Raw genomic sequence first — 15,616 nt, forward strand, 5'->3', positions numbered from 1 at the left:
CGTTAACTTTCAAGAACTCCCATCAGAAACAACAAAGATTTTGAAGCCACAAATTCCAATAATTTCATTTCAGACGATAAGAGAAAGGGAATCAGATTAAATGGGTATTTCTAAGACTAGGTTAGAGACTGATCAACTATAACTCAGTAACCCACAGGTCCAAACACTAAAGGCATACACATAAATGCAGAAAGAAGTACTTATATACGTTTTTTAACCATAATTCCTTTCGGATAGTTTGTTTGTGGATTCTATAGTTATTGTTCTAATGTGTGGTATCAGTCTCTTCAGAGGTTTACTCTTCTAGAATCAAAACTATAAAAATCACAAAAGAGACACTCTGAATAAACACTATGTCAACTATTAAGGATTATCGACCAACTTAAATATCAGCTTCAGCTGGATTCAGTTCTCCTCAAGTTTGAAAAATAAATATTTTGGGTAAGATGTCACAACACCTGCTGGGAGATAGGAAAAGTTTGAATGCATGAAAGACAAGGACCAAGAAGAAAAGAACATGGCATTTGAGATGGTTCATTCAACTAAAGGAACAATGCACAGTAAGATAAGTGAAGCAGTCCAGACAACCAAGGATAAGACGAGTAGAGCAGGTCAAGTTACGAAGGATAAGGCAGCTTGAGCAGCTCAGACAACTAAATAAAGACAACCGGATCCAATCAGGATACTAAGGAGATGGCCAATGGAGCAGCTTAGGCTTCAAAAATAATGGAGTCGACATAAGAAACAACTCAAGCAGGTGAAAAAAAAGATGGACAAATCTTCTAGCAGCCATGGCCTATGGTGTTTCTAATGTTGTATAGCACACTATTTTCCATGTCTAACATCTACGAAGATCCTAATGTCACAAATTATTAAAAATTATATCAATAGTTGGCCTAGTCGAGTTTTTTTTATTTCGATCTCTTTTTATTTTGTTTCGTTATGTATTGAGATTCATATACTTGTGTATCTTGTGTTTCAAAGCTACATGTTTTTCCTTTAAAGATCCCCCCTCCTTTCAGGGGATATAATCTATAACTAGATGATTCTTGATGTTTACTAACTTTGTGCCTATTAATCATAACCAGATCATAGATGCCTCAAGTGTACTATTTCATTCATTGTATTGTAATATTACATATTTTATGGCCAAAAACACGTATTCTAATAAACATCTAAAATAGAAACTTAAATGAACAACAAGAGTATTATATAAAAGATTCAAGGACAAATGCTAAACCTACCAGAAAACAGACCAAAAGGTTTAAAAAATGCTTCCAATTATGGATAATCTCAATTACAGAGAGCTCATAGAATCAAAACAAAAATTGTTGTACAAACATGAATCTAAACAATAGTGAATATATGTAATCGCTAAACTTGAAATTTTCAAAAAAGAGATCTCTAGTCGAGTCAAAACAAAACATTTGTTTCTTTATACTAGTTCGTGTATTCACAATAGAACATTCAAATGATCATAAGTAAGAGATGAACTAAAAACCACCCTCCTTAATATTTTAACAACCAGACACCTTAAAGTATATTAACAGATGCATTGATTCAATTAATTGCAATCAAAATAGTAGCAGCTAGAGATCACAAACACAAAACATTACTTTTACGAATCTCAAATCACTTAGAAATCACATCTAATACCTAAATATTGATTAGTTCGTCAAGTGTATTTTCTTTTTTCTTCTTAGTTAATGCGTGAGTACTGATGTCACGACCCAACCCTACACCCCGGGCATGACACGGCATACAAGACTCCGAAGAGCCTCATACAAGCCTCATAGCATTCATAACATAAGACATAAGAAATGATGTGGAATTTAATAACTTTTATCCATACAATCAAAGTCTTTTATAAAAGCAAACGGAAGTCTAACTTGGTCTCATTTAGCCATCTAATACAACTTTGAATCAATGATAGGGTCAAACCCTTCAACATAGTCCGAAACTTAAAATGACAAGGAAAGAAACTACTAATAAATCATACGTCCTCTAATCTTGAGGACTCACCACAAGCTAGGAGAATAGTCTATCCAAGCTTGATCAATAGAAGAACACCTGAAACACCAGAACCTAAACTTTGTAGAAAAATGTAGAAGAAATGTGGGTTATCACAAAAATACACTACGTTTGATAGCCATGCAAAAATCATGCTAAAAAGGACATTTTAGTTGGAAACCATGCTAGATGCCAAGTTTGAGAAATATCATGAACTTTAGTATAAAAAGAATAGGTCACAAGCATATTCAACATGTAAATCACTATAACATAAGATAACCATCTCTTAGGTAACCCTAAGTTATTATTGTGATATGTATGAATGGCATCCCATAATACCACTCATACTAAGTACCCCTTTGAGGCCACCATAGACAAGGAACATTCACATTCAATAAGTCATGTCAAGGAAAGCAACTCAGAGAAACAATCCAAGTTAGCATTCATCAATACATTTAGCTTTGATGTCAATATTCTAAATAACATCCTTATAAGGTTATTCATTTCATTAGACATTATGACGTTCGAGAAACACACCATATCCACTCTCAAAGACTACTTGTGCAATGCATGAATTGCATCCCATACTACCACCCACACTTCATAGAACCTCTTGACTAACCATAGCACATAACTCACATGATAGGAATAAGCCCTAACTGACATAGACCTTATGAGCAAATCATGAAATCTGGTGTCATGTCCACACAAAAATGAGTCGGTCTACTTGCCTAAAGTAGAACCGGTAATTTAGCTTAGGTGGATCCACTATCTAATATCCTATGTGGGCAGATAATTATAGGATAAAGAGGTTCTTTCTAGAAACCCAACCTAACGTGGGGAGAGCTTCCACCTAACGATATCCACTCGGTGCTAAGCATTAAATTCCCATAGAGTAGTTCATTCTCTTTTAACATTATTACACATGAGAAAGATGACATTGGCCTACGGACCCAATGTACATTATTACACACATGAAAGGGTGCCATTAGCCTACCGATTCAAGGTACATTATAAGGATTGCTCATTGAATCGTCATGAAAGGGGTACCATTTGGTCTACCGATTTAAGAGTTCATAAACTCATCATGAAAGGACTACCATTGGTCTACCGATTCAAGGCAAAGCCTAGAATACTTCATTAATCATTTATGAAAGGGATGTCATTGGCCTACCGATTCAAGGTTCATTGAGACAAGATACTTTAAATTACACACGAAGAGGATGCCCTAAGACTACCAATTCATGGTACATTATACATTGACGAAACCTTCACAACATGTAATCATCATTCAGAAGTGTATAATTGAGAATAACCTTTCAACAGCAACACAATCGCATTATAGTCATGATCACATTACTTTAAACATATTCATAAAGCATGTACATAAGCATCATGATTATTCGAAATCTCACAATTTTCCCTTAAAGGACCATGAATCATAATTCAGCAACACACCTAGAATTACTAAAATTAGGCATTGATAATAACATAATTCAAGTAATTAAACTATTACAAGAAAAATTCCATAACATTCATCTTACTACAATTCATTCACATCGCAAAGTCATAAATTAGGGTTATGGGGAATTTATGGATTCATGGGAGATTTTATCATAAAACCACCATAAAACAATATTTCATTCGTAATATATGATAATTAAATCATTGAAAACGTTTTTAGGAAGAATCCACGACTTGGAGTGAAAACCCTAGGTTTTGGATAATTTTCTTCTTTGATATTGAAAGTTTGAAGGCTCCATGGAAGAAAGCTTTCCATTAATCAAGACTACCATACCTTAATGGAGTTTTCCCACTAATTTGAGAAGAAAGATCTTGGTTCTTCAAGCCCTAGCCTCCACTTCTTCTACTTGTTTGGAAATTCTAGACAAAGAATTATTGTGAGGAAGATGAAGTTTTAGGTTTTCTTTTTTATTCTATTAAAGTGACTTAATTGGGAGACATTTGAGTCTAAAAAGATTATATACTTACAAGGGAAAGAGTAAAACATTGTGGGATCAAATTTGGAAGAATAACTAAAGACCCCTAAAGTTCTACTTAAAATCAACCTAGCTTGCACGACTTGGCTTACCAAGGGCACTAAGAAACTCGCCAAGTCGACCCTTGGTCCACCCAATTTTCCAGAATGCCTCCCCAAGGAGGCAGCCTACTAGGCTATGGGGAGGGACATTAGGCGATGCACCAACCAAGTTGGCAAACCCCAACCTAGCTCGCCTAATTTTCCAGCACCTAGGTCATGAAGACAGTCCACTAGGCGACCCCAAGTGCTCTTTGGCGACTCGCCAAGTCACTTGGGCGACCATGCTGCCCCCTTCGCCAAAGGGTCATAAGGGAAAAAATGTTTTCCTTCATTCTTCCAAGGTAGTTTAGGCCCTTTCCCTCTTTCTTGACTCTTACCCCTTTCATTTTAGTTCTAGTTAAGTCTACACATTTTCGGAGTGTTACAACTGATTAATGAACATAATAAAAAATAAATAATAGGGAAAAATTCACAAAGAAGATGAACAGAGAAACAAGGGTAATAGAATATGATAGAAACAGAGTAATGGAGATGAGTGATATGCTCAAATTACACTTCCCTAAATAAGTATAAGAGTTCATCGTCAAAAAAAGAATCCAACTTGTAGGTTGGGGTCGATCCCATGAGGAATATGGTTCAGACATAGACTTAACTCACAATTATATTCATTTAGTCAAACTATTTCCGAAACAAGTAATTAAAGAGGGGCTTTTTGTAAGAAAATAACCGATTGTTGTTTAAGTAACAAGTGAGCAAGATTCAAAATTTTGATTATCAATATAAGAAACAAACTAGGGTGTATGTGTTCCCCATAAGCTTTTAACACGGTAATCCTAATAGTAGTAATCATTTCCTAATGTTTTACATGCAAAGTTGGTAAGATAGGTATCCCTAGGTGATTGGACCTCCAAATAGGAAATTTGACTGGGCATCTAATTGGTCCGTCTACTAGGGTATACTTTACTAACCTTTACCTTTACCTCAAATTAGACATCACATCAATATATGACTTAGTTTACACCCTCATACCAATTGACATTAGATTATTAGATAGCATCCACTAAATCACTGTTGTTAATTATTTTCTCATTAACTACCTCCTTGGTCTGGGAAGTAGCAACGAGGTGAGTTCTAATGCGTCCACTCGTTAAAAAGACTTCTAAGCGAAAGAATTACCAATACATGCATAAACACTATTCAAGAATTACTAATTATTATTCATACGTTGTAAATTGCTCATGGTTCCCACAACCCTAGTTGTGGATTTAGTTACTCATGCTTGAAAGAACATAATTCATATTTTGATAAAGAGAATTCATGAACTTACGTTTAGAGTAGAAGAAACCCGAAATCTCCAATTGAATTTCAAAGCGAAAATCTGATAAACCGTAATCCAGAAATCAAATTGCCAAAGTTTGCAAATTAATTCCCAAAGAAAATACCAAGAACTAAAAGTAAACAATAATGTCTAACCCCGAAAAACGAGGTTTACATACCCTATTTATAGAAAAACATCCCTAAAAAAATGGAAACAAAATAAGGAAATAAACCTTAGGGATGTGGCTTTGATCGACGACTCGACCTACGAACCGTGGGTCGACCTATGGTCCATAGGTCCCCTTCGTTGGTCAAAACTTAGAACTTTTTCAGCAGAGGCTGGAACCTTCACTCTCAGATTACCAACGACGAACGTGCAGGAAAAACTGCAGTTGACCTACGGTCAATGGGTCTTAATCCTTGGCTCCATACTTAGGATTTTCATTCGGTACTAGAACTTCAACTCTCTGAACACATTCAATGAATGTGCAGGACGGCGTGTAAGTCGACTTACGATCCGTGGATCACTTGATAGTTCCACACTTGGTCAGAATTCCCTGATGCTCCTATCTACACCTACCTATCAATTGACCATCAGAGGACCTACCGTCTGTAGATCACTCCGTGGGTGGCTACTACTGCATATTTTCAGCTGCCATCTCACTAAACCGCGTCCAAGCTTATTTCCCGCAAACGTACACATAAAACATTATTTCTAATATAAAATGGCCCTAGACACATACAACTCTTAAGTTAAATGTATAAAAAATATCGTAGACTCACGGTATATCAACACCCTCAACTTAAACTTGTTGTTTGTCCTCAAGCGACACACTAACACTCTAAACGACAATTGTGTTGAAGTAGACACACAAACTCAGCAATCAAATGGCAATTTCAACCCATTCCATCCTCTTAGTATAAATCTATTCAATTAGGCTCAACAAGCTAACCCATGCGGATCAAGATATGACAAATATCGACCAATAGACACCACAACATACACTTTTCACAATCACCAAGGTACCAACTTTCTGACAATGTAACTAGTGCCCTTACTTCAATTGAAATCCTTTACACACAGTAGATCTGAATTTTGAGTTTTAAGATTCATTCAACACTTATGCTCAGAAGTGACTTCAAGTACCATTAGTACTCAATACCATAGGCTTGCCCTTCTTTTCACTGCTTAGACTCTACAAACTAGATGCTAGGATCACTATAGGACTTTCTTAGCTTGTAACGTGGGCTCAAGGTCAGGTGTGGTACATTTCGGTACTTTTTAGTGACTTTCTTCCTTCCTTGACATTACATTAGATTTTTACCTTTTTTATCAACCTAATTTTGACATCCTTTCATTTTAATTTCTTTCCCTTGACTCTTTTCAACACAGATGTGACTTTTGACTTTCCGTCTCTTATTTTTGTACATTCTTCTCTTTCTTTCACTTTATTTTTCTTCATTTCTTTTAGGACATTTTTTTTCTTCTTTTGCACAAAGTCACATCCTCTTCTTTCTTTTCTTTTTCTCTCTTCAACATAAAACTCTTTTCATACCTTTTTTTCTTTTCGGTTTCCTCTTTCATAGCCACCCTCAACTTATGGAATTTGCATTAGTTGAGGTGCACAATATCCAATGTCGGACCTGGGCCAATATCAAGGTAACTTTTTTCATTAGCCACCCTCAACTTAGGGTTTTGGTCTAACTCAAAGTGCAACATGTCCAAGGAAGGACCAGCGCCAAAAAAATTATTTTAAGGAAGGTGAGTTAGGTGAATTGAAAGAACTGGTCTATCTTAGGCTCAAATATTTGGATCAAAGGGAACATTTATTTCATTTGGTTGGATCTTTTTAGGCCTTACTTTACTTAATTTGAACAAGGGCCTATGATCACTTCCCAACTTGTAGCCTAGATTGTCTTAGCAGGACTAATGGGGCAAGTTTTAGATTGACACATACTGTCTTAACATTCAACTTTTCTCACACACTCTTGGCACTTTGTTTCATTATTAGATTATCTAATTACCTAGTTCAAGTTTTAGCTTATGTTATGAGGTCAAATTGGTCCCTTATCATGTTACATTGAGATCCAACACATTCAACTCATCAAGACTGTACATCTAACACATTTCAACATTTTTGGACATGGAAAATTTTTCTCATGCTTTCATATTTTCTACTTACTCCTACACATACATTCCTAAACATGTCGGTTCAACAAAAATTAAATCAATCTGTTGGGGGAAAAGAACACAGGCACGAAAACCCCAAGAGAGAATTATGAGTTGGGTTACTCAAACTTCACCCTATCACTCATAATCGATTTACCCCACCCCCAAAAAAATAAGGTGCAATTGTCCCTAATTCACAAAAAAAAATCAAAAATAAAACATAGGGTGAAGCAAACCTGTGGTGCATATGCGCCGAAGACCTCTCAAGAAGCTGGTGGGTCCCGTTTACCGGAGCCACAAGATCACCTCTAGGAATGCCATCAGTAGTGCTTTCATCAATTATCCTAGCACCCTTAGTAGTGCTCACACTGCCAGATTGGCCAACACCTATCTGTTAGAAAATTTTGAGGACTTACCTCGGATATACGAACACCATCCACTATTTGTGGAATGACCAACAGACCGTCATGGGTATGTAGACCACTGCACAACTATTTTTCTGTAGATGTTTCCTTTCTTCCCTACACACGTGGCAACCATTAGGACTTTCTTTTTACATTTTCTTGACACTTTTTAGGCACGGACCCTATTCCATATTTAGCCAACACTATTAAAAAAAGAAACACCTAAAGAGCGACAAAAATCAAAATAAAAGAAGAAAACTCCTATATCGAACAGAAAAAACTATAGTTGGCTAGATTGTACATCTTGCGTTGCCTCCCAAGCTGCGATAGATTTAATGTCGTGTCACGATGCAGATCCCTTGATTACTCAGACTTCATCTCGGTGCCATGCCTCTATTACTGCATTGACAATCTTAGAATTTACCATGTAGCTTTTTATCCTCCAATTGTCGACCTTGAACCTTGTCCCACTCCTTTTGTCGAGCTCACCCACTCCATGTGGGGACACTTTGGTCACTCTAAATGGTCCAATCCACTGGGAGATGAATCTGCCAGGAAACTAGCACAACCTTGATTTGAACAATAGCACGAGATCCCGAGGAGCTAGCCTGTGTTGTTCTGTCTTTTTGATCTTAGTGATATTTCGTTGTGCACAAGGCTGCACCTAACTTCTCCTTAATAAACACTTCAGCACCTATTTCAAAAGTGTGACTCACCACAGATCCCTGTTTAATATCACTTTCCTGCTTCATAGACTTAAAGATGTTAAAGGTCACTTCCACCTTATTAAGTCGAAACTTCATCTGTCCTTTGTCTATATCAATTAAGTGTCACAACCCAGGGGTGCCCCCTAGATGCAACACGGCGTACTTGACTCCGAAGAGGTCTCATACAAGCCCTTAGCATATCATAAACATAAGTAATAGAAATGATGCTGAATTAAAAAAATTTACAATCGAAGTCTTTTCTTAAAATAAAATGTAGGAGTCTAGACATTGTCTCATAAACCAACTAATACAATGAAGAATACAATAAGGGTCACAACCCTTTAACATCGTCACTAAGGGAAAGAAATGAAAAAAAAACTAGAAAGGAATAAGCCTTGTCTTGGAACCATGAGAAGTCACCAAAGCAGGGAGAGAATCAATCCAAGCTTTCAATCAAAGAGAAGCAACTTCAACAACCCGGACATACACTTATAGAAAAATATAGAAAATATGGGTTAGCACAAAATGGAGGCCATGTATAAAAATCCTTAAAAACATGAAAAAGGGACAATTTAGTTGAAACCATGCACTTTAACATTTTTAAGACTCATCAAGCACAATACTGTAAATACACAAGTCAAAACAACTCATAAGCAACCCCAAACCATACTTGTGCAATGCATAGATAAGATCCCATAATCTAATCTAAAGCTAAGTATCACTTTTAGGCCACAAACATCCTATATTTCATAACCTTTCCTCATCCATAGCCAACACTCATAAACAAGGAACCATTCATGTTCATTAACTTGTAACAAGTAAAGTCACTCTTAGCAACATTCTATATCATGCTTGCATAATTCATAAGTCTTTATAGCATAAGAGAATACCATACTATAAGCCCTTTCCAAAGCCTACTTGGGCAATGCATAAGTGAAGTCACATACCCCCACTCACACTAAGTAGAACCTCTTTGAGGAGTCATAAGTATAATTCATGTTCAAGTTCTTGGCATATTCTCATTCTTGTCATGTCGGGAAATATAGCCTTAACTACATAGACCATGTGAGTTACATCAAATCCGGTGTCATGTACCACACCGAAAAGAGATGTCCTACTTACCTAAGGTAGAACTACATTTATTAGCTTTTATGTGGATCCATTAGCTAAAAACCTATGTGGGCACATAGTTATAGGTTAGTGAGATTGCTACTAGAAACCCGGACTACTAACGTGAAGGTGTCCATCTCATGCGATAACTATCTTGCATACCCAGACTACTAACATGAAGGAACATATGTCATATTCATATCCACTATGTGCTAAGCATACTTCCCTTTAAATTCATGTTAAGTCTTTACTTAAGTTCATGTTCATGAATGAATTCCTTAACACTAAAACCAACATCGTATCATGATAGCTCATAGATTCATTAGGTGAGAATGACCTTTCAACCTTAAAATCATTACTATGTGAGTAAGCCTTTCACATCATGTTCTTAGTATGTTCATGAGAATAGCCTTTTAATCAACACAACAACATTATCATATTCATAGACATTTCATGCATAGTTATGTGTAAGGGTGTAACAACCCTCAAAATGAAGTAGGATAAACTAGAGCCTCACATGGGTTTTATGCATTAATAAATTATTAAAATAATGAAGAATAGCCTTTTTAGTCAGTTTTAAAGAGTTTGGAAATTAAACGTCAAGGGACGACCAAGATGTTCAGAAACTAGTCTTTTACGTGTTAGTGTGTTCTAGTATGTTGTTCATGTTTTTATGTGTTGTTTGGAGTCTAAAATCAGTGGAGGTGACCCTAGTGCCTTAATAAATGTTTTTAGGGTCAAAAAGATCAGGTACGACTTCCCGGGACCACCCTAAGGGTTCCCGAGGAGGACCCCAACCCTTGGCGAAACAAGCTACCAAGACAGCTTGAAGTAGTTCATGGAGGGAGTGGCTCCGCGTCGCGGACCTACTCCACTAATGGCCAAAAAGTGGGTCCACGTTGCGGAAACACCGTGAAATCTACTGTCTCACAATTTAATCTCCAGAAACTCCGTGGAACACCTCCGCATCGCGGACTTGTTTACCAACGAAATCTGCAAAAATAAAACTCAAGTTTGACCTATTTAAGGGGTAGTTTGGGTACTTTGGGGAATTGTTATAAATGGTTCTTCCACCTATTTTAGGGTATTTTAAGTTGGTTAAAACCCCAAAACCTAGAATTAGACCCTATTCTTCAAATTGACCCTTCCTCTCAAAAGTAGATTCTCTCAGCAACTCCATTAAAGACCTTGATGAAGCTCAAGCTAGAAGATGTGTTTTCAACTAAATTCTTCTTCAATTTCATGGGTATTCAATAACTAAGGTATGGTAACTCTTGATTCTTGGATAACCTCTCATTCAAGGAGTTCTATCAAAGACCAAAATTCCCAAGTTTAAATCTAAACATGGTTTCCTTGTCAAACGATTTACTAAATCATTCTATTGAAGAATTAATGTGGAACTGAGGTTTTTAAGATAGTTTTCAAAGGAATTCTTGGAGAACCCATGATCCCCAAATTCTCAAAAATTGACCTATGATGTGGGTCTTTTTCAATATGATATCTATTGGTGAAACTATGTTTAGATTAGATTGCATTGGTGTTTCCTATGATTATCTATAGTTATTCATGTTGAATTCTTGGTATATTGATGAGTTGGGAATTATGGACTTATGGGCAAAGTTATTGGTTGATCCATTTGTTTATAGAATTGTACTTAGATTATGTTTCTATTATTGAATTACATTGTTGATTCCTATTTCTATCTATGTCAATTGATTATGAATTGTTGAGGATTGATCTATGGTGAACATGGCTTGGAGAATTGGTAAGTTGACCTAACTTCTAGTCTAGTATGAGAATTGATATTGTGTGGTTTGGTCCACTTATGGTGGCGGTGTTTACTTCTTGTCTATGAGATAATGGCCTTGAAGGCAATAGATGTGAAGTGAATTGATGATTATGATGCATATGTTTATGAAGTTGTGCTATGAAGGTTATGTATGAAATCATCAATGCTAGCATGATGTTTAAAGTGTTTTGATGATGAGGAGTATAATGTGAATGATAATCTTAGGGATAGGGTATGGTCTACAAGATTGATTATTTTAAGTACTATTGTGGAATGACCCCTACCTATATGACTCCAATATGAATGTGTGATAATATACATGTTAGGAGTACCTATTCAATGTTGAATGTATTGTTGTCTCCTATGATGAAGTGTGGGTGTGTGGTCTAGAATCCCTAAAGGCTTTATATGTGAATTACTCATGATTTGGGGACATTGTTAATGTGTTGTGATCCCTTGAAGGGAAGTGCACTCAATATCAATGTTGTTGCTATTATGTCACTATGAGGACCAATATGCACACACACTCTACACATATAGCTATGAATAGGATGTGTTATAGTGTCTATTGAAAGGTTAACTCTTATATGCTCCCTTACATCTTATTATGCATGCAAAGAGTATGATTAGCAATGTATGAAATAGCGCTGCATAAAGGTGTTTATGTAAAAGGCTTTCTCACATATGTACACGCACATGAATGAATGAATGAATAAGCTAAGGTTTATGACAATCTAGTGGAAGTGAGTCTCTTGAAAGGTTTCCTCAATTGTACTCTAAACTAGACTATGTTATGAATATGGTATGAATATGTCAAAGGTCATTCTCACATAATGTAGGTTCTATGATGAAAGGTCATTCTCATCTTAGAAACCTTTGAGCTATATGACATGAGTGATTAGGTTATTAAAGCCTATTTTATGAACTACTGGTAAATAAAGGCTTAAAGATGTTTAAAAAGGTAGTTGGAGCTTAGCACCGAGTGAACATGAAAAATGAGAGTGGGGGCTTCACGTTTAGCAAGTCCGGTTTCCCACAAGAGAACCTTCACGTTTAGCAAATCTAGGTTCTAAACATAGATGTTGTCTCATGAGTTGGAAACCTTCACGCCTAGCAAGTCATGATTTCTAGTAGCAATCTGTTTGTTCCATAACTACATGCCCCCGTAGGTCTTAGCTTACTGGATCCACTAGATAGCTATTATGTATGTAGTTCCTACCTTGGCAGGTAGTACCCTCTCTTTTCGGTGTGGGAGTAGAACACCGAATTCCATGTAGCTCTCATGGTCTATGTCGGTTATGGCAATGTCTCCCGAAAGTTAAGAAAGGAACTAAGATAAGCATATGAACTCTAGCCATCATTTCTTGAAGAGTAACTTAGTGTAGGTAGGACTATGGACCCTACTTATTCATTGCACAAGTGGATTCTAAGGGAAGTTATGATTAGGCTCTTTATGTAATGAAGGCTATGGTCTATGTATGTTAATATGAAAGCATGTTAAAGTCGACTTTACTTATGTCAAGACATAAAGTATGATTATGCATGTGAATTACACTTATGACTTCTTAATGGGTTTGCTTAGTATCTGTGGGGGTATGAGACTCCATGTGTACATTGCACAAGTGTGCTTGTGACGGGGTTGTGAGGGTGGTTTACTATGAACTAAATGGGTTATGACTAATGATGTAGTAAATGAATGAGCCCTTATATGATGTTATAAAGTATCTTGGTCTTATGTCTAATGTTAAATGAAGATGTTATGACTTGTTGAATATGATGTGTTTAGTCTATGGTGGCTTCTTAGGAATACTTGGTGTGAGTAGTATTATGGGATGCTACTTGCACATTGCACTAGTGTGACTTGGGGGTTGTCTTAGGTGATGGTTCCTATGTGAAGACTATGTCTTATGGTGTGCTTATGACTCTATGAGTTTATGTGGTTTGATTGTGAAAGCCTATAAGTAAGTTCACCCTTGGTAACCTTAAGGTGATACATTGCACCAAGTATTCCCTGAGGGGTTCTTGAGAAAAGGAGTTAAGATAAAGAGGAAGGTAATGTATTGTATGCATTGCATGTGCCTAAAATGTTATAAGTGGCTCTATGTGCTATTATGAATGGTTTCCATGTGTATGATGATGTATGAGGTTTATATTGATCCTATTATACTAAATGTTCTTGAAGTTTCTCTAAAAAGGCATAATGCATGGTTTCCAACTAAACGTTCCTCTTAAAAGCATGTTTTGAATGGTTATCATACATAGTGCATTCTTGTATCAACACCATTCTTCTTCATTTTTTTTACCCCAAGTGTAGGTGATGGTGGCTAAAGGGCCTTGCCTAGAAGTGATGAGCTTGGCTTACTATTCTTAAGTTCAGGTGTGTCCTTATAGAGTTAAGGACCTTTACGTTAAAGAGTTTCCTTATGTTCAATGTACTAGATTGTAGTTTCTTTTGTATTGTAAGGTTTGTGTCCCTCTTGTGTTGTAGTCGTCTTTTAAGATGGCTACCTTGAGACGTAGTACTCTGATTTTGTATTAAAGGTTTAAATGAGGTGACTTTTAAGTCTTGTGTTATATTATGAAAAAGTTTTATTTTTTCCGCTATTTTTCTAAGATAAATGCTATGACAAATGTTAAAGGCTTGTATAAGACCTCCTAGAGGTCGAATACATCAGTAACGACTAGGGGGCTCTTGAGTCGTTACAAACTTGGTATCAGAGCATAAGGTTATGAAAATGGTCAAAGGATTCAACGTCTCATGAACCATTTCTAGTAAGGTCCGGTTTATCGGTGTGAGTCGCGACACATCTATGAGCGAGAGGCTATAGGACGATAGAAGTTTCACTTTCTTCATTACTTGTGTCGTGTCGTAGAGCTTAACTCCATATGATTTCTCTCTTATTTTTCCTTGTCCAGTGGTTTTCTAGATGTGATTACTTTTAAGGGGTGATGTTGCAAGGATCAAGGGAAGACAAGGTGAGTTTTAAAGCTTATTATGATGTGGTGACTATATGAGTATATATGAAGGTAGATTTGGAAATTGTATTGTGATGCCAATCATGGCTATGTGTGACCTATGTGGTTGGGAGCATTACATTGAAAATATTGTATGGTGGTGTAGTTCTCGTATGATAAGAGTCATTACTGTAAGAGTGAAATCCTTTTTAGGATGATAAGTTGCTTTATGGTGATGGGTAATGATAGTAGAAAGTCATGGTATAGCTTTGAGGAGTTTTGAAGGAATGTGGTGACTAGTGTGAGTTGAAAGTTGCCCTTTTTTTGAGTAATGCTTCATGGTTGTCCTTGTGTGAATCGGAGTTCTTGTGTAGGCTTGCCCTAAGAGAGGAAAAAGGGGATTTGTTCCATGAGTTGGGATAGTGTTTTGCTCTAAGGTTAACTTGGAGAGTTGCATGTACCCCTTAGTTCATGGGAAGGAGAAGAGAATATATGTTGACCAACTCTAAAGAGGATAGTTGTCTTGTAAGGTTGATCTTAAGTATGGTCATTCAAAGAGGGTGTTAGATAATACCTAGGCATGGTTGAGCGGAAAGTTACACCAAAGGTGATGATAAGGGTATGATATGATAAAGAGTTTGTTAAGCTTACCCCAAGTGGGGGATAATGTGCCTAGATGGTGAGGTTTTGAGTGCCCTTAATATTTCTACATTAAACTTCCTTAAGTTCTCCATGTTGAGAGCCACTTTGGGTGATAGATATGAAGTGGAGTGGTATAGATACTCATTTTTTTTGAATTCTTGAAATCCTCACCTAAGGGAGTATAGTGAAAATTTAGTGGAGAATGGTTCTTACCTTAGAGATGAAGGAGGTAATGATTAAAGAAGTATGCATAACTTGATCCCAAGAGGGGGACATTGTGCTTAATTGGTAAGTGATAGTTCTCTTGGTTACTTTTATGTGCTCTTAGATGGGTTTACCCTAAGTGGGGGATGATGAGTGAGTAGTAAAGTTGTTGATATCCTTATCTTTTCCTTCTATTCTTATTCAAGCTTGAGGCCAAAGAGTTTCTAGTAGCTTGTTCATGTTTTGGAGTCTTGCATATGATTATGA

This window comes from Solanum stenotomum, chromosome 10 (genome assembly GCF_019186545.1).
Source record: "Solanum stenotomum isolate F172 chromosome 10, ASM1918654v1, whole genome shotgun sequence".
Taxonomy (NCBI): domain Eukaryota; kingdom Viridiplantae; phylum Streptophyta; class Magnoliopsida; order Solanales; family Solanaceae; genus Solanum; species Solanum stenotomum.